Below are 21,253 nucleotides of genomic sequence, written 5' to 3'. Positions count from 1 at the left end.
CACATGACTGGGCTATTAATATAACTGGCTATGCTCTCTTTCGGAAAGACAGGGTAAAACGGAGGTATGGTGGTGCCTGTCTCTATGTGAAAAGTGATCTTAAAGGGAGTTTGAAAGAGGACCTGGTTAATGCAGAGTGTGATGAGTCTGAAGCAGTATGGGTGGAAATGTACATGGGTGTGCGTAATACAAAGATTATCATTGGAGTTTGTTATAGACCTCCCAGTATTAATGAGGAGGCGGAGTGCAGTTCATTGCACAGATAGAAAGGGCTACAAGAGCTGGGACAGTAATAATAATGGGGGGATTTAACTACCCAGACATTGACTAGAGTAATGGCACTGCTGAAACAGTTCAATTTATAAACCAATTACAAGACAATTTCATGGTGCAGTTTTATGAGGCCCCGACTTGAAATGATGCACTGCTGGACCTGGTAATCTCAAACCATGCAGAGCTTTTTAATAATGTTCATATAAAAGAACATCACGGTAGCAGTGACCATAATATGATTTCATTTAATGTTAGCTGTAAGCACCAAACACATACAGGAAATATAAAAACACTTAACTTTAAGAGGGCAAATTTTCCAAGGATGAGGGCTGCTCTCCAAGACTTAGACTGGGAGGGAATATTGGCATCGATGAACACAGAACAAAAATGGGAATTCTTCAAAAGGACTATATGCAAACTCACGGCAAAGTATGTTCCCATGGGCAATACATTTAAAAGGCTAAAAATAAAACCTATGTGGCTCACGGTCAAAGTTACATAAGCTATAAATAATAGAAAAAGAGCTTTTAAAAAAATATAAAAATGAAGGAACACTACCATTGTTTAATTGTTACAAAGAATATAAAAGAATATGTAAAAAGGGAATTAAGGATGCAAAAATTCAAAATAAATGACAGATTGCAAAAGATAGTTGGACAAACTCCCCAAAAATTTTGCAAATATATTAATAGTAAAAGGTCAGGTCTGAACATGTAAGCCCTTTACAAAATAATCTGGAGTGGGTGACTGGAGACAAAGAGAAAGCTAATTTATGAAACACTTTCTTCAGCTCTGTGTATACAAAGGAGCATGGGGGAGCTCATGACCATAATGAGGATGGTATTGACACGGCCCCAAATGATCCACAGTGGCTCAAATGTGATATGGTCCATATTTAGACAGAATAAGGGTGGATAAAGTGCCTGGACCAGATGGCATCCACCCAATGCACCCCATTATCCTGAAATAATTGAGCTCTGTCATTTTAAAGCCTTTGTTTCTAATATTTAGGGACTCGTTAAGGACTGGAATAGTACCACTGGATTGGTGTAGGGCCAATGTGGTTCCTATATTTAAAGAGGGATCAAAGTCTTTGCCAAGTAACTATAAACCTGTTAGTTTTATTTCTATAGTTGGGAAGGTACTGTAGAGTTTAATAAAAGACCACATGGATGAGTTCTTGCTGGAAAAAATATATATATATTAAGCAACAGACAGCATGGATTTATGAAAGACAGAAGTTGTCAAACAAACCTGATTTCTTTTAATGAGGAGGCAAGTAAAACCTTGGAGAGGAGGGTGGCTGTGGACGTAGTATACTTGGATTTTGCAAAAGCATTTGACACAGTTCCCCGCACATGGCTAATGTGTAAAGTAAAGTCTACAGGCTTAAAAAGATCAGTTTGTAAATGGATAGAAAACTGGCTAAAAGATAGAATTCAGAGAGTAGGGGTTAATGATTCTTATTTTGAATGGTCTAAGGTTATAAGTGGTGTACCCCAAGGTTCAGTGTTGGGACCCTTACTTTTTGTTTTTTTTATAAATGATATAGGGTCTGGGATTAAAAGTACAATTTCAGTCTTTGCAGATGACACCAAGCTATTCAGTGGAAAAACTTCCTTACAGGATAAAGGGGTGCAAATATGTTGGTTTACCGGCGCTACCACAATGCACAATGAATAAAAACCTTAAAACCATATACATGTGCCATGCAAAGTATGTTGAGTGAGTCCAATTAGTTGAAACTTAAAAAGTGCACAGTGCATTAAAACAAATTGATGTGGTCCTGCAAGGAGCCAAGGGGGCACATCATGTAATAAAAGTGCCAACGTGCTGGGACAAGTAGTGATACCTGTAGATGCTACTAATAAGTGTTCCACTATGAAAACAAAAGTGCTGAGATTGCTCTAGAGTGAAAGATTTTATTTAGATTTGCAAAAGTTGTACCAGTGAGGTGTGTGCTCACAGGATATGGCGTGCTGGTGAAGCCGGTGCTAATACCCGTGGTCCCCCACTAGGTAAAAGCACTTACCGCATGGACTGCCTGTGGTCCAAACTGCACATCAATCCTGTTTCCCACTCTGTTTCCTCACTGGTGTGTGATGAGCTTGTGCTAAAGGCATAAGATATCTCCCATTGCATAGTATAGTTTAGGTAAGAAAGCACAAAACCTATCCACTCACAGTTAGGAAGTTCACTGTCAGCGTGCAGGGTCCGGTCGCCTAAGCGCTTCCACGTTCCATGGTCCGGAAGTGACGTGTGACATAGCAAGACACGTCCTACGCGTTTCGTCACCAAGACGTCATCTGGAGCGTGCCATCTAGCGCTACCCCCCGGGGTTTATATAGACTGATTGTATCCTAGCAACTAATCTGTTTCCATGTTGGTCCGCCTGGTATGATTATAATGGGATGCCAGCAATCAAATAGGACATGATGGATACAGCCTAATAAAAAATTCATCATGTGAACTTCCTTGCATATACGCCGTATTGGGACCTTAGTCCCTACATCTCAATTTGTATTTGTTTAATTAAAAATGGGTCGTTTATGCTAATACATTTAAAATATATATATTAAATGGTAAACAATTTTTTTAAATGGTAAAAAATGAAAAAAATATATATTATTTAAGTGAACTGTGCAGGGACGGTGAGAAGTGTCCAGTGAGGGGTAAAATCCTTTTTGAAGTGCTAATGCTGGTGAGATCCATGCGGCCTAAAAGGGGATGGGTGGGGGTTATAGGATATAGGTTATAGGATGTAGATAAAAAAGCAGGCAAAAATATCTAGGAGAATGCATGTAAAATCAGGGCAAAAAATGCATGTAAAATTATGTATGAGGACATGCATAAGAACATAGTATAAAATGCAGATAAAAATGAATAAAATATATGTGCAAAGGACACATATAAAGATCCTTATAAGAATGCATATAAAAAATCGCATACAAAAAATGCATATGCATGCATATAAACCAGGAGGACTAGAAGGGATAAAGGAGATTAGACATGTAAAATGTTGTAAAAAAATGTTGTAAAAAATAGGCAGAACTTTAGAAACCTTGAGAACCAGGGGACACCTGAGTACCACCAGCTTTGGTTAAAAGTCAGTGATAAAACAGTTTAAATCTATATCTATGTTCAAGCCTTTTGATTGGAGGGTTTGCATCAGATACATCCATTTCATTTTGTTTCGTGATATGCTTATTTTTTTGTTGCTGCCTCTCCAGTTGCCCTTAATCTTGTCAATGGCATAGAAAGTCATCAGTGAGGGATTCTGGGAATGATGATTTTTAAAGTGATGTGAAAGGCTATGCTTATCAAAGCCCTTTCTGATGTTCTTAATGTGTTCTCTTATTCGAACAAATAGAGGCCTAGTGGTCCTGCCCGCGTATTGCAGTCGGCACGGACATTCGACCACATAGGTCACGTGCGTACTTGTGCAGGTTATGGTATCCTTGATCTTGTTTTCTTTACCTGTGCTGTTAACTATGAAGGAGGTTTTTTCTTCTTGCTTTTTTCTTGTGTTGTTCTACATGGTAGGCATTTCCCACATCTAAAAAAAACCTTTGATGCTGTTAGGAAGGCTGATGGTTTTAGGGGGGGTCGATGACATTTTGCACCAATCTGTTCCTGAGTGTTGGTGCTTTCCTGTAGATGAACGCAGGTCTGTTAGGAAGGATGTTTTTAAGTGTTGTATCTGCCTTGAGAATAGGCCAATGTTTTTTGATGATTCTTTCCATTGCTTTATGTTGTCTGTTATATCCAGTGAGAAAGGCAAATTCTATGTTGTTATTTTTATTTTTATTTCTTGTGTTTGGTTGGTCCACAATTAGGTCTTCTCTCTTCATTTTTTCCACTGTGTTGTTAATATTGGTGAGCTCACTCCTCCTGTAGCCTTTTTCCACAAACCTGTCAATGAGTTGGGTTTTTTTCTTACTGTTTTTTGTTATTTATTGGTTGAGCCAGATGGACTTGTGTCTTCTTTTCAAACCTGACTAACTATGTAAGACATTGGAAAAGCTTTTGTGAATATTAGTACATAAATATTAGTACATAATTATATGTATTTTTTGCACATTTTAAGAGACAGTTAAAGTGGTTGTAAAGGCAGAAGTTTTTTTTTTATCTTAATGCATTCTATGCATTAACCACTACAGCACCGGAAGGTTTTACCCCCTTCCTGACCAAGCCCTTTTGTGCGTTACGGCACTGCGTTGTTTTAACTGACAATGTAAAAAAACTAATTTCTTCATCAATTTAGGGCAATTTGTATTCTGCTATATATTTTTTGTAAAAAAAAAAGAATCCCAAAAAGCGTATATTAATTGGTTTGCGCAAAAGTTATAGCGTATACAATTTATGGACATTTTTTTTTAATTATTGTTTTTACTAGCAATGGCAGCAATCAGCGATTTTTAGCAGGACTGCGATATTGCGGCAGACAAATCTGGCATTACAGTGATCAGTGCTAAAAAAAAAAAATGCACTGCCACTGTATAAATGAAACTGGCAGGGAAGGGGTTAACATCGGGGGAAATCAAAGGGTTAACTGTGTTCCCTGGGTGTGCTTTTTTACTGTGTGGGGGATGGACTGACTGGAGGAAGAGAGACATATGTGTTCCTGATTACCAGGAACAGAAGATCTCTCTCTCCCTCTGTGACAGAACAGCCGTCTGCCTTGCTTACATAGGCAGACTGCCATTCTGTCTTTCCCATGAATGATCGGCAGGTCCCGTCAGCCATCTCTGTGTCCAATCAGAGCCAGCAATGGGAATCACATACAGGTATGTGATTTTGCACTTAAGGGCCGCCCTGCCACAGTAAATGTTCGTGGGGCGGTCCTTATATGGTTAAGATGAAAAATCTTCCATGTGCAGCAGCCCCCTAATACTTACCTGAGCCCATCTCTATCCAGTGATGTTGCAGGGGAGGACTCTCCCTCCTTATTGGCTCCCACTGCTGTCAATAAAAGTCAGTGAGCCAATGGGGAGAGAAAGGAAGCAGGGCTCTGTGCTTGAATGGGCACATGGAGCTGTGGCTTGGCTCGGGTGCTCCCATAGCAAGCTGCTTGCTGTGGGGGAACTTGACAGGAGGGAGGGGCCAGGAAAGATGAAGAGGGACCCAAGAAGAGGAGGATATGGGCTGCTCTGTGCCAAACTAACTGCACAAAGGATATAACATGTTTGTTATTTTTTAGGCAAAAAAAAAAGGAAAACTTTAGTATCACTTTATTACGCTGACAGGAAGCATGGTGGTGGGAAGAGAAAGCAAAGTGACAGAGGCATGAGCTCATCCAATACTGCTTCTCCTATGGCCTCATTCACACGAGATGTTAATCAGCACAGATGTAACACTGGGAGCAGCGGCTGTGTCCGTACAGCCGCTGTGACCTAATATACAGACAGCAATGGGACTGTGGATGCATGCAACACCTCCACATTCAAGTGGGTGTACCCCAAACTTTTTTTTTGTTTTGGATAGAATGTGGAAATGATACTGCCATCTGGGGCTCCGTTAGAGAGATATTTCCCTCATTTTTTGTTCTGGGGACAATGTTCTATGTAAAAGGTGACTGTGATTGAATATATGCACCAGAGAATATTAAAAAATTCTACTATTCTTTTCTTATGTCCATGTTGCCAGCAGGTGGGGATTCCCCCCATTCACACAAGGAAGTTCTATGGAGGAATCCTCCCTGTTATGTTATTGTATCCTGACAGTGAGACTCCTCCACCGTTAGAATGCACTAATCAGCTCTGCAGCCAATTTGCTGATCATATGATATTTTTCCAGCCATCGCGTTCCACAATAATTGATCTACCTATCAACTTCTGTCAGACAGGGAGGGCCACACACAGATCAAATTTGGCCAGTCCCTGCTGATTTGGCCAAATTTTAATCCATGTGTGCCCAACCTTAGAGCGATTTGCACCCACTTCCTGTCCTGGTGACAAACCTTTTTTTTTTTACCAGACAAGAATTGAAGGAATCTCTTCAACAGAATTTCTGAGGGCAGTAAAAGCTGACAGGAGTCCTAATTATTTTCCACTCCATCGAACAATAAAATAAAACTTTCCGGTTTTGATATACAGATATCTCAAACTGATAATTTGCTACATTTGGATATAGCCTTGTCTCCCATGTAAGACCCTGTGAGTTTGATTGATTGATGAGAGATTTAAAGTCTACAACACTTGTGGAAAATAAGGACATCATTAGTGGTGATGCAGGATATCCACTTCGGCTCTCACACCTGTTTACCCCCTATGGACCAGACCATATTTTCACATTTCTGCTATGTGTCTGTTCCTACGTCTATAACTTTGTAATTACTTATGATAAAGAATTGATACATATATTGTTTTTTGGGGGACAAACTGGGCTTTTTTGTGACCCTGAAGTCCTTTGAGAATTGTTTGAAATGTATTTGCATTTTAAAAGAAAAAAGAGTAAAAATAATATTTTGAACACCATTACTGTGGGGAAAACATACATTTTATTCTGCTGTTTGTTCTATTTGCTGCAATATTAAAATTACATTTATGGTACAAAGCATGGTAAAATTATTTACAAAAGAAATAAAGTTGTGGGTTTTTTTTTTTTTTTTGCATATATTTCATTTTTCTTATAATGCATCAGTAATTTAAAGTTCTTAATTATTTAAAATAAAACAGGTGTACCCTAAACCATGTATTTTTTTTTACAGAATATCCTTAAAGATAACAATGTATATGCTTTATAATATTTTTTCAGGCAAGTAATTTAAAATAGAAACATGAAATAGGAGATGAAAGTTTTAAATAGTGCTTATACAGGTTAAAATGAATGGGTTAAGTAGTAAAACAAGGACATGTCCTGGGTAATTATGAGTTAACTAACTCCCTGTGCACACAATAAACATTCTTCTGTCAGCTTCAGTTCTCTCACTCATAGAACTGTCTAAGTGTCCATTCACATTGATCCGACTTGTCAGGCGTCTTGTCAGCCTGACAAGTCGCGGTCCGTCACGCTCCCACTGTGTTGTACAGGACCGGTTCTAATAGGAGCGACACAAGTCTTAGAAAAAAGGTCCTGTACTACTTCGGGGCGACCTGGAGGCGACTTGAATAGACATTCATGTTATGTAGTCTGTGCAAGTCGCGCCGAAGTTGCGCCGAAGTCGCGCTACACGCGACTTCACAGATCGCCCCCTAAGTCGGAGCGACCTAATGTCAACGGGGGCTGAGAGGGAACACAGGAGACAGCTACTGTGTTACTTTTGTTTTGGTTTAAAATGTTACACTGAATGCTCACTGTGATCATTCAATGAGTAAGGCTTCTGACTGGCTCCCAGTCATAGGATTATCTTTCTACAGACACCAAGTCTCACAGGGCTGTGCACAGGAGGGAGCAGGGGAGAAAAGAAACTGCAGGGCATACAGGAGACGCCCTGTGTACAGAGGAGGAGTTTTATGGACGTGCGTAAGACGCCGAAGGTAGGCAATTGGATATACACTATAATGTCAAAAGTATTGGGACACCTATCCTTACACGAACATGAGCTTTAATGGCATCCCAGTCTTAGTCCGTAGGGTTCAATATTGAGTTGGCCCACCCTAGCTATAACAGCTTCAACTCTTATGGGAAGGCTGTCCACAAGGTTTAGGAGTGCGTTTGTGGGAACGTTTGACCATTCTTCGAGGAGCGCATTTGTGAGGTCAGGCAATGACGTTGGATGAGAAGGCCTGGCTCGCAGTCTTCCCTCAAATTCATCCCAAATGTGTCCTATTGGGTTGAGGTCAGGACTCTGCTCAGGCCAGTAAAGTTCCTCCACCCCAAACTCACTAATCCATGTCTTTATGGACCTTGCTTTGTGCACTGGTCCAAATCATTTGATGGAGGGGGGATTATGATGTGGGATTGTTTTGGCTCCTTGGTTCCAGTAAAGGGAACTCTTAAGGTATCAGCATACCAGGACATTTTGGACAATTTCATGCTCCCAACTTTGTAGGAATAGTTTGGAGATGGCCTCATCCTGTTCCAACATGGCTGCGCACCAGGGGGATTTTAGAAGTGATGCTCAATGTTTGAGGTTTGTATTTATGCTACCTCAGAAGGATTTTTAACCCATTTGTGCTAAAGGAGCATGGTTTGATCTCTCATTCATCATCAATATGATTGTATTGCATTCAAGCGCATAATGTATATCTAAGGTGGGATAATATTTACATAGATGTCATGGTTTTTTTTTTTTTTTTTGTTTTTTGGGGTTTTTTTGGCCATGCAGTATAATAATCTTTATACATTTAGATCATGTTTGAACATCTTGGAACATGGATTATACTATATAATCATTGTATGCTTTCAAAGCTGCGTAGAGTTAAACCTGGCTCCATGCTGGGGTGAATTTCCTCCATGTGCACAGACAACCATATGATGGGGGGAGCACCTACTCTTTAAACCAACAACCATATGATGGGGGAGCACCTACTCTTTAAACCATTGCTGCATTGTCACAACAGTGACAAAACCGGAAATACTAACGCTACAAGGACCTCAATGCATTTCACTGGAAGGCGTCCTCAGGAAGTCATGCATCTGATGTTTAGGGTGGGACAATTCATCATAGTAGTCCCAAAGTGCAGTTTGTAGTTTTTTTTGTTTTTCTTTTCTGTTGATGTGCACTCAAGGGACTACATGAACATTCCCAATTATTTACAGTGGTGTAGTGGTTAGCACTTTCACCTAGCAGCAAGAGGGTTGCTGGTTCGAATCCCAACCATGACACTACCTGCCTGGAGTTTGCATGTTCTCCCTGTGCCTGCATGGGTTTCCTCCCACACTCCAAAGACTTGCTGGTAGGTTAATTGGATCCTGTATAAAAAATTGGCCCTACTATTTATGTATGAATGTGAGTTAGGGACCTTAGATTGTACGCTCCTTGAGGGCAGGGACCGATGTGAATGTGTAATGTATATGTAAAGCGCTGCGTAAATTGACAGCGCTATATAAGTACCTGAAAATAAATAAATAATACATTTTATATATTTTTTTTTTTTCACAACAGATTTTTGATATGTTAAGTATTTTTCAGTCCTTGAAGTCAGGTTATTTTATGGTGTGTTCGTAGATGATGCATATGTTAATTGGTCTTTAAATAAATGGACTTAATCTCCCTAAAGTGTTCCCTGTGCAGCCTGCTCTCTCTTCGATTGTGGATTTTTCCAGTTTACAGTGTTAACATGTATGGAGGGTGCTGTGGTGCAGCTCAGCTAGGTATAATTAGTAAAAAGGTACTATTTCGATTTATGATAAAGAGAAAGCACAATATCGTGGACACTTAGGTTCCCCATATTGTGTAGATATGGAACCATTGGCCATGGTCCCCCAAAGATTTTTGAGTTTGCTTTCTCTACCAAGTTTAATAGAGGAGGGAGAGATCCTGGTCCACCATGCAGAGAGGGAGAGAGAAGAGAGAGAGAGACTCTTCAATTTCCCCTCAAGAATTTTAATGGTCAGGAATCTTCTTTTCTGGTGCTCATGCACATTTTGTTTTTTTTATTATATTTCTCACACAATTATCCCATTTCTAAATAAAAAAGTGTTAGCTTGTCAAAAAAATTTCCAACCTCCCCGATCACTTAAATTTGGTGGCTACACGACAAATCAGCTGTTGCTGCAGCCCACTAATGATGCGAAATTTGAATGAAAATTCCTAGATAAGATTTTCGAAAGAAAATTCTTTCTAAATTCGTCCCATGTATGACTGACCTTAGTGTGGTTGCCTGTACTATGATCATTGTAGACTGTGAGATGAGACCCAGAGCACTTCCAGCTACATTGAGATCCCCCCCCCCCATCGCTTCCTTCTTCTATGATAGTCTTCTTTCAAAGTATATTGGGGTTTTCTGGTGCCTCAAACCAAGCTTAGGTGGGACTTTACGGGCAGGTGAAGAAACGTGTGTATAATATGGATTTGTAACATAATACTCAAAAATAAGCGGTAGAGGAATACAGTATTAAAAAACAACAAAGGTTTATTAACATATAATTCCAAATATTATATCGTAATGGTGAATAATGTGCTTGGGGTATAGAACCCAAGTGTGAGGAAGTAAAAAAGAGATCGATTCTGAGGGAATCAGTGACAATAGTGCAATAGTGACATGTTCTTGAGGAGTTTGTGGGGTTGTTTTCCCATGGGTATTAAGGGGACATAAGCCCCTGCAAAGAGATCCTCAATATTTTCTGACGCGTTTCGGCTCATGGGCCTTTTTCAAAGCGTTAGAGGTCACTCTGTGCTTGTTATGGGTGTAGCTGGCATTGACTGCATGTGGCTCCCCTGTCCTTTTTTGTAGTCACAACGAGATCATTTCCTGCGTGCAGCAATTTGCTGGCAGAGGGTTAAAAAATGCTTCCTCGATGGGGGTAGGTTTTTGTACTTTTCCTTCCTCAAAAGGTGCCAGAGTCTTGGTCAGTTTTGAATATTTAGTTGCTGGTCTGAGTTTGAGGAAATTGATCCATCTGGCTGGCGCAGGTTACGACTGCCTCCTTCTCTCTGCACGTCAAAAAAATTTCCAACCTCCCCGATCACTTAAATTTGGTGGCTACACGAAAATCAGCTGTTGCTGCAGCCCACTAATGATGCGAAATTTGAATGAAAATTCCTAGATAAGATTTTCAAAAGAAAATTCTTTCTAAATTCGTCCCATGTATGACTGACCTTAGTGTGGTTGCCTGTACTATGATCATTGTAGACTGTAAGATGAGACCCAGAGCACTTCCAGCTACATTGAGATCCCCCCCCCCCCCCCATCGCTTCCTTCTTCTATGATAGTCTTCTTTCAAAGCCCAGCACAGCTATACTGTATATGTGCACTGCACCTCCTCCTCCCCCCATGTCCTGGGTGGATGGGTATTTTTTTTATTTCTTCATTTTCTCATGAATTAGGATGTACAATGCATCCTTACTGATGAGAGAACATTGGGCGGAAACTATGATCAGCTCCTCCCATTCTGTTTATGCCCACTGGCTACAATGGGTACAGTGTCCCTCCCTGGAAGTGATGTCACTAGCTTTCAGTAACCACACCCACTTGCTGCTCTTGGACGAGGAAGAGGAATTTAAGTCATGTGACAGCACTTTATACTGCAAAATAAAGGGAGAAAAACTGCAATATTTTTTTTTTTTTTCATTTTAACACACAAGGCTGAACTCCGCTCAGATTAAAGATTTCAGGGGAGAATTTAAGGTATTCGGCTGTACTTCCGCTTTAATGCAGAGAATGCATTAAGGTGAAAAAAACCTTTTAGCTTTACAACCACTTTAGGTCAAGGGTGGCATGCGCTTTTAGCTGTTTTGATAGTTTTCAGGTGAACAGCTTCAAATTCCAGGTCAATTTTAACACCTACATAATTTTTCTTCACTTCTTTACAACACGAGTTTAGAACCAAGAGATAAGCTTCCATTGACTGTTTTTTTTTTTTTTTTAAATCTCTTTTAGATCTCCTCTAGACCGTCCCTAAATTATGTCCCACAGTGATTGAAAAGCAACCCAAATTCATTACATGCAATGAAGAATTTCTTCTTCAGATCAGCCACCAAGGTTACTTCAATTTAAAGAGTTTCCCTAGGTATTATGATGTCATTAATGGTTACTCCTTTGATTGGTGACAGAATATATATAGCTGCACTTGCATGCTCCTCTAAAGAATTTGAATGCAGGTCCATCTGATGCTGATATGGAACCTGGTTTATCATTATAGCATACCTTCATATCACTGCCCAATCAGCCAGGGAAATGTTTTAGCCATCAACTTGGATATATTGACTCTAAAAGGTCTTTTCAGAGACAACTATTGTGATTGATACTGCACTATTGCTGGTTGGCATAATTTCCAAGTCAAATGTATACTTGTTTGGAGGAACATAACAATTAACATATTCTATGAGAACTAGTCCAAATGCGAAACACATGACAATTTGTTAATATAACATACAATACAATCTCCTCACTGTATATACAGTGCATTTGGAAAGTATTCACAGTGCTTCACTTTTTCCACATTTTGTTATGTTACAGCAATATTCCAAAATGCATTAAATTCATTATTTTCCTCAGAATACTACAAACAATACCCCATAATGACAACATGAAAGAAGTTTGTTTAAAATGTTTACAAATTTATTAAAAATAAAAAATTAAAAAATTGACATGTATATAAGCATTCACAGCCTTTGCTCAATACTTTGTTGAAGCACCTATGGCACCAATTACAGCCTCATGTCTTTTGAGTATGATGCTACAAGCTTGGCACACCTATTTTTGGGCAGTTTCTTCCATTCTTCTTTGCAGGACCTCTTAAGCGCTATCAGGTTGGATGGGGAGCATTCGTGCACAGCCATTATCAGATCTCTACAGAGATATACAATCAGGTTTAAGTCTGGGCTCTGGCTGGATCACTCAGGGACATTCACAGAGTTGTCCCATAGCCACTCCTTTGTTATCTTGACTGTGTGCTTAGGGTCGCTGTCCTGTTGGAAGGTGAACCTTCGCCCTAGTCTGAGGTTCAGAGCGCTCTGGAGCAGATTTATATTATTCCGGACGTTTTTTGTTTTTTTTTAGATAAAAGTACCCCTAGAATAGTCACCGCTTGTGCTTTAACATTTAACTATCTTCTAAACTGTCCTCTGATTTGTTTTTGTGCAGCATTTAGAACTTACTTTTTTTATGTACTGTAGAGCGCAGCCATCTACAGTAGAGTGTGAGCATGTGAAGCCGTTGTCTCTCTTCCAGGATTCTGTGCATATCGCCGCCTTGCATTGTGTCATTTCCTGTTTGGAAATAATGCGATGCTACCAGCCGGTGATGCCCATTGACTCCTGTTATTGATGACACACATTTCTCAGGAGCCAATGCACCGCCGGAAATGATGTACCTCACAGCAGTAAAAAGGACAGAAAAAAAAGTGCAAATGCTATTTTAAAATAAAAAACAGAACTGGATGGGGCAAAGTTTGTAAAGTGGCTGAAACTCCGCTTTTTAGGATGTCTCTGTACATTGCTGCATTCATCTTTTCCTCAATCCTGTCTAGTCTCCTAGTTCCTGCCTCTGAAAAACATCCTCACAGCATGATGCTGCCACCGCCGTACTTCACTGTAGGGACTGTATCGGCCAGGTGATGAGCAGTGCCTGGTTTCCTCCAGACATGACACTTGCTATTCAGGCCAAAGAGTTCAATCTTTGTTTCATCAGACCAGAGATACACACTATACAATCTTCTTTAGATTTTTTCCTTTAGATTTACCAAAACCATTTAATGAGGTCAGACCTAAACACTTTCAATTTGCATGCAATCTGGCAGGCACTTGCACTACATAGTTGAAGGTAAATCTAATAGAAATCTATCAACAAAAGTTGTGTAGTGTGTATCCAGCTTAACACCACAGAGGTGGAGGCTCCATGCATGTGGCAGCACAGTGGCTGGTTAGCACTTCTGCCTTGCAGCACTAGGGTTGTTGGTTCGAATCACAAACATTCCACTACCTAGCTAGAAGTTTGTCTGTTGTTTTAGTTTCATTTTTACAAGATATTATATTTCTGATAGGTTTCAAATAATGGAAACCAAAGAAATTACATTATAAATAAAGCAACTGTGGTTTTGCACCAAATCTAGTACTGGGTGTTTGGGGGAAGATATGGATGTATAAGTATGGTGTGATCCCGCACTCATATTTTAATCTTGTATGCTGATGATGAATGACAAATGCGTTTTGTTGACAATTTGTGTGAATCAGCCCTCACAAAGTTGACATTTCCTGCTTTGTATTCTCCACATGCCCAACAACTTACAAGTTTAATAGTTTTGTTTTGGTTTTTCACTGATAATGCCCAGAGCCTTGGACATTTGTTTTTTTTTTCTGTTTACCCTGCACATATACATACTGTATGCTGTTGCATTGTTTGATTTGCCAAGAGTGTGTATTCCTGATCCACAGGTGTGAGCACTTAAGGCATAAAGAGACAGAATTAATTACCCCAGTGGGTGTGTCCTTTACTGGGTGGGTGTAGGTGAGCTATCCAACCTATGTTATATATAGCACCAGTGTGGTTTGCTTTGCCTGAGAAGAGGCCAGAATCTTTGCTTGCATTTGTTAGAAATTTGGATTTTGAGGGGGTAGAGATAGATGTGTGCATAATGACTGACCCACACCCCACTAAGGCTGTGGTTTGATGATTGTTTGATCTTTTGCTGGAAAAGTTTTGCATTTTGGCCCTCCCAAAGGTTATTTTTGTGGGCATGGTTTCAAAACTGTGTCTTTGTCAAGTCTGACCATGTGTATGTTTGTTAGCCTCTGTGGAGCTATATCTTCTTCTAGTTACTTATAAACCTCACATGTTAGCCTTACAATTCCTAATGTTAATCTAGTTAATGTTATGGTTTAGATGGAAAGGAAGCTTCCTGCTAACCCTAACCATAAATGTATGCATTTTTCCGGTGCCACCTTTTTGTATTTAGTATTCATTTTTTTTTCTGTTTTTTCATTTATTCATTTAAATCTGTAAATTTCATTTATTTTTATTCCTGTTTTATAATGTGTATGTCAATGTGTCTGCAATTTGTAGATTGTAGAAATGTCAATGTGTCTGCAAATTGTAGATTGTAAGCTCTTTTCAGTAGGACCCTTCTAACCATATTGTAAATTGCTGTTACATAATTTAAATTTTTTTTTCTTCTGGCCATGTACATTAATGTACCAAATGTTGATATTATTGTTCTAATAAATTTTTGTCTTATTGCATTATGTTTTACTTTTGCAGACTAGAAATAAATGTTGAAGTGTAAACTATTTACACCTCTTCAAAGTGGTAGAAAATCGAATTGCATACTTAATCATCTTCTTTTGCACATGTGCAAGTAATTTAATAAAGTAGAGAGAATGTAATATGGGGGGGGGGGGGATAAATGCAAATATTTTACAAATTAAAAAAAACTGCTACATTGCTGAATTCATAAAAAGAAGAAATGCCCACCAGCTTAGCGCATTACCTTTGAAACAATTTATTTAATAATATCGTATGTACATCATACTCACAAAAGTGAATAAAAAAGTGCATAGTTCACTGGTAGAGACTGTGGTTAGATGTAGACCTCTAAATACAGCTTACACATTTAGGGGGTGCCCCCCCCCCCTTCCCCAGAGATAATCCGCTTCCTCAGAGATAATTTAAGGTACAGATGGCTGAGCTTTTAATAATACTGTAGGTCACATGGCTTCTGGCATATGGCCCACCCTTTTGGGCGGGTCAATGAATTGTCATCACATGATTTAGGTAAACAATAAACTCACAGATTCTGTGTCCAAATTGAATTCATCTTATTGCTTATACCCCAAAACATTTTTGTAACCGCATATCTATGGCTATATATCTATATTTATGTGTACCATCTAAGTCCCATTAGTGTACCTAGAGCTAGATCTACTTAGATATAAAATCCTAATAGTAGGGTACAATTAAAAAAGGAAATGGTATTGCGTTGGGCTAAAAACATATATACATATCCAAATCAAGAAGAAATGTATATACAGTATGTACTGTATATATGTGTGTGTGTGTGTATGTATATATATATATATATATATATATATATATATATATATACGTGTATATATATATATATATGTATATATATATATATATATATATATATACATAAAAAGTACAGTAAAACTGCAGGAAAGGGCAGTAATGTAATGTATCAGTGTGTTTGGTGTGTTTTACTGTTTGAATTTGCCGCCGGTTCCACCCACTGCGAGTGTCACGTCGTAGGAGACGGAAGCCGGGGGCACAGAGTATCGGGAGGAAGATCCGACCGCCGCACACTGCCGGGATACATCGCTGGATGCGGGGGACAAGGTGAGTACCCTCTCTTACAGGATCCAGCGATCTCCCTAGCGGTACCCCGAGTGTGGCTCGGGGTTACCGATTTTGGCACTGAAATTTAACCCTGAGCCACACTTGGGAATACCGCTAGGGAGGTTAATAGACAAATATGTCAGTACAATTGACTTACCAAGCAAACAGAGACGCAAAAGTCAGAGACCAGAAACACCAGAACCAACAACCACCAACTACTCAACAACTCCACAACACCACACAAAGCCCACTGTCCCATGTTATAGCACGCTTGGGAATGGCTAATTATTTGCGATTTCGTATTTATATGCGCATGTGCGCCAGTGACCTTTCGTAATCACAAAATGGCTTGAAGATGTCCTACTTATGGGGCTTGCATTTTTTTTCTGCTGCCTTTTGCGAAGCAGCAGAAGAGGAGGTGGCACAGGAGGCAGTACAAGAAGCAGCACAGGAGGCAGCACCTCAGATTGATGTGCCTGTGGTTTGCCTCTGCCAGCCACAGATTTTTTGGCCCACGGTTCTATTTGGAAAACATGCGGGACTCTGCTATCCGTAGCCGGTTTAGCTTAGAATGAGAATCAATTCTACACCTCTATTAGCTCATACAGGATAAAATCTTGCCCTCCACAGGGAGCTGGCATGCTGTGCCAGGCATGGTCAGGTTGCTGGCAACTTTGTACATCTTGGGTCATGTTAGCATCTAAGCCACTTCAGGAAATATTATGGGTATAAGCAGGGGTCAAGTCCTGGGAAAAAAGTGTGGAAACTCCCCCAAGGTTACCACCCCCCACCTCAAAAAAAAAAATGTGTGTTTGTGTATATATACCTTTTGAGGAGGGAGGGCCACTTTAGTGACTTGGTAACCCATCATGGGCCAGAACGAGTGGAGTAGGCAGATCAGGTGACAGGTCCGTGTCAGCATATGCAGAGCAGACACGGACACAGCCAGCTCTACTCTATGGGCCCTCCAATCTGATCTGCCTAGACAAAAGGGAACGGATCCCCTTCTGTTTTTAAGTGGATTGAATTGGGTTCCTGCAGGTATCTCTGGCTGCTGCTGTCCCCCAGGGGGGTATGGCTGGTGGCTGCCAACTGGCTGTCCTCCAGGGCTGGTACTGCTGGCTGGTACTACTGGCGGGTACTGCTGGTGGATACTACTGGTTGGTACTGCTGGCTGGTACTGCTGGCAGGAAATGCTGGCTGGTACTGCTGGCTGGTACTGCTGGTGGGTACTGCTGGCAGATACTGCTGGCGGGTACTGGTGGTGGGTACTGCTAACTGTTACTGTTGGTGGGTACTGCTGGTGGGTACTGCTGGTGGGTACTGGTGGTGGCTACTGCTGGCTGGTACTGCTGGTGGGTAGTGCGGGCTGGTACTGCTGGTGCGTACTGGTGGTGGCTACTGTTGGCTGGTACTGCTGGTGGGTACTGCTGCCTGGTACTGCTGGTGGGTACTGCTGGTGGGTACTACTGGCTGGTACTGTTGGTGGGTACTGTTGGCTGATACTGGTGGTGGCTACTGCTAGTGTATACTCGTGGCTGGTACTGCTGGCTGGTACTGCTGGTAGGTACTGCTAGTGGGTACTGCTGGCTGGTACTGGTGGTGAGTACTGCTGGCGGATACTGCTGGCTAGTACTGCTGGTGGATACTGCTGGCAAATACTGCTGGCTAGTACTGCTGGCTGGTACTGTTGGTGGGTACTGCTGGCTGGTACTGTTGGTTGGTACTGCTGGTGGGTACTATGGTGGGTTACGTATACATCGAGTTGCAAATTTGCAGTACAGGCGTGATTTATATCAGTTGGACACAACATCATTAAAACCCTGGATCTGTCACATATTTCTTTGCAAAACAGACTTAATTTATATCTATATGTATTTTGCTCAGTAGCACTAAAGGTATATCTCTTTTGGTCCCGGTTTCTTTCTCTCTTTCTCCTCTGTCTCTTTTTATTTTGTCCCTCTTTCTCCCTCTCTATTTCTCCTCTATCTCTCGCCTCTCTCTATTCTTCCTTTCTTTCTTTCTGCCTTTCTTTCTTTCGTCTCTCTCTCTCACTTGTTCTTTTTTCTCCCCCATCCCTCTTTCTCTTTCCATCTGTCTCTTTATATCGCTCTATTTCCATCTTTCCATCTCTCTCTCTCTCTCTCTCTCTCTCTCTCTTCGCTCTCTCTCTCTCTCTCTCTCTATATATATATATATATATATATATATATATATATATATAGCTGTGGATTTGAAGCAAAGCAGAACTATTTATCTCTACCTTTGGCCTTATATGCCTAGGTGGCATACACTTCCATTAGCCACCTTTTGCCAAGGATCTTCACTTTTTTATATATGCCCCGGGGGAGGACTGTGTGGACCTAATTTTTATAGTTTTTTCTACAATCATCAAATTTTGATAGGTTAACTCCTTTTTCTTCCCCTAACCCTTCCTATTGAAAATCGTTCTTGGAACTTGGGAAGTTCCTTACTACCAGTTAGCTGTTTATCAGGTGTTTGGGCTTTATCTGAACCTATCAGCACTCCTTCTCTTTTTTCCCCCCTCCCCCCCTTTTCTCTTCCTTTCCCTTTCCTCCCCCTCTTTCCCCCTTCCCCCCTTTCCCATCCCTTTCCTTCCCCTTCCCCCCCCCCTCCCCCCTTCCTTTCCACATTCCCTTTTTACCCCATCCTCTACCATCTTTAGTCTTTTGTATCAATCACTTTCTCATCTCCATTCCTAACCAACCAAGCTGGGAGTGGCCCTTATTACACATTGACCTTCCTACTGGTTTTCTGGCACCAAACCATTGAACTTACTAACCTTAAAGTAACCCTTCCCCTCCCCCTCCCCCTTTTCCTGTTCTTTTACACAGAACTGAAGGGCAAATGCGCCTTAGTGCAAAATTAAACTATATATTTAAAAAATATTCATCTAACTGGTTTAAATCTAGTGTCTCCCTAGTCCGCCGGCGAGAGGATTTGGTGATTGTGCACACAGGTCTGGGATCCATTGGAGCCTTGAACACTAGGTAAGATAGCCCTCCCATATTTTTGCATCTATTATGTATACACACTTTACTACTATGTGTATTGTATTATGTCATCATTAATTGATTGTTTATTATTGTCAGAAAGAGCATAGTGTGTAAATTATCCTCCTGAAGAAGTGGTTCGCCACGAAACATGTCGAGGCACACACATCCGGAAGTTTGAAAATCCACCTGTGGATTAATAAAACTGCATTTGTGCTCATAAAATTGTTCAAATACTCTGCTACAGTACCTATATGCATTATACGTTTTCATTGTTTTTAAATTTTGTATTTCTATAAAAATTAGCATTTTATTTCTTGATTGTCTGATCAATACAGTACAGAGAAAGTCCCCATTCTAGACCTATCCCCTTCCCCCATTCCCATCGACCATACTGGGAGGTTGCTCCTGGGTATAACCCCCTCTCATTTTACATACAGACATGGTTTGTTCATTTAGTGGCTCTACAGGAAGAAACTGATTTAGAATCAACATATGTCCACACTGGTTGAACACAAGCCTAGATGTGAATCTGCTTGTGTGCACCCAGCCTGTTGGCTTATCCCAGGAACATTATAAAGGTCAGCTGAAGACAGAAGTACATGTTGTACCCCAAGCTGCAAACAACAAGCTCTTTGCAGGAATGAGTCACTGTTTGTTTTGCCTCACCATAGTGTATGATATGTTACCAAAGAAATGTCTAGACTGATTTAGGCACCCACCTGGATACACAGATAACCAGGTTGGGCTAAACAACTCCCCATTGTCTTCCATTTAGTTTACAGTCATCTAAGGTCACATGATGGGAAGGACTAATGTTTTTTTTTTTTTTTCCAGGGGATGCTGGTTATCCACAGCTGACGTGGCTGATGGCTCCAATCAGCTAGCCCCAGGGCCAGCCACAGCATTGCTATAATAGTGTTCAAAGAGAAAGTTTGACCGCACTCAGGAGTAAATAAACTGGAAGTGTTTATTCCCATATATTTGAATACATAGGTGCATCACACAGACATGGGACAGGTTGACGTGTTTCACGATTCTACAGATCGCTTACTCATAACAAATAGTTGGGAATCGGTGAGAGAGCCGTATAAATGGGCTGGCAACATATCAGGTGAAACAAATTCATGGAAATGATCCAACACACCCAGAATCTGATGTTGAAATGCCTAGCACCTGCGGATCAGTCACCTCAAACCAACTAAAATTGAAAGACAAAACAAAACAGAAAAACACACACCGTGTGTCCATAGCAAGAAAACATTCTTATAAAATCACAGATGTATGAAGAGTGTCCAACAATGAAATCCCCCCTGGTGCATAATAAACTTAAGTAAACAAATGAGTGTATGTATAAGTAAACACATATATAAATGCAGAAAAAACACTAAGTATATTAGTGACAAGAATACTCATTTATAAAAAAGATGACTGTGAAAAAACCTTTGAATGTATATATGAAATATAAATGTGTATATATACATAATAATAAAAAATGAATAAAAAAAGTACATTGACAGGTGTATAAATATAAATATATATATATTTGGTCAATTGAACTGTAAAAAAGGACAGAATAGTGTGTGAATATGATGTGTGAAACCCAAAAAGAGTGAAAAATTGTAAATATATGAAATTTATTCTAAGCTCAAAATATAAGATCGTGGATGACAGTTAATGAATGAAAAATCACAGAGTGAAGAAAGATAAATATTTAAGAAAAAAGGAGGTTTAAAACAGGGACTTTCTACCAAGGTTACAAAAATAAATAAAGGTCATGATCGGCGCACCCATATACACTTAATAAAGTGTGAAAATGACAAATATAAGATATACGTTTGGATCATGACAAAAGGTAGGTCCCATTTGAATTGTCTAAAAAATTAAGAAAAGGCGCAAGGATAATCATGCTAAAGAGAAAAGACAAAATAAATAAGAATATATAAATAAACAAGAAAATTATGAAAAAATGTGTATAATGAATTAAATAGATAACGACATGTCTTTCTAAAAGTAAAAAAAATGTAAATTTATAAATAAATAAATAAAGAACCATAAGGGAGA

The sequence above is a fragment of the Pelophylax lessonae genome (genome assembly GCF_965119305.1).
Source record: "Pelophylax lessonae genome assembly, chromosome: 10".
NCBI lineage: Eukaryota > Metazoa > Chordata > Amphibia > Anura > Ranidae > Pelophylax > Pelophylax lessonae.
Note: the sequence above shows the minus strand (reverse complement) of the source record.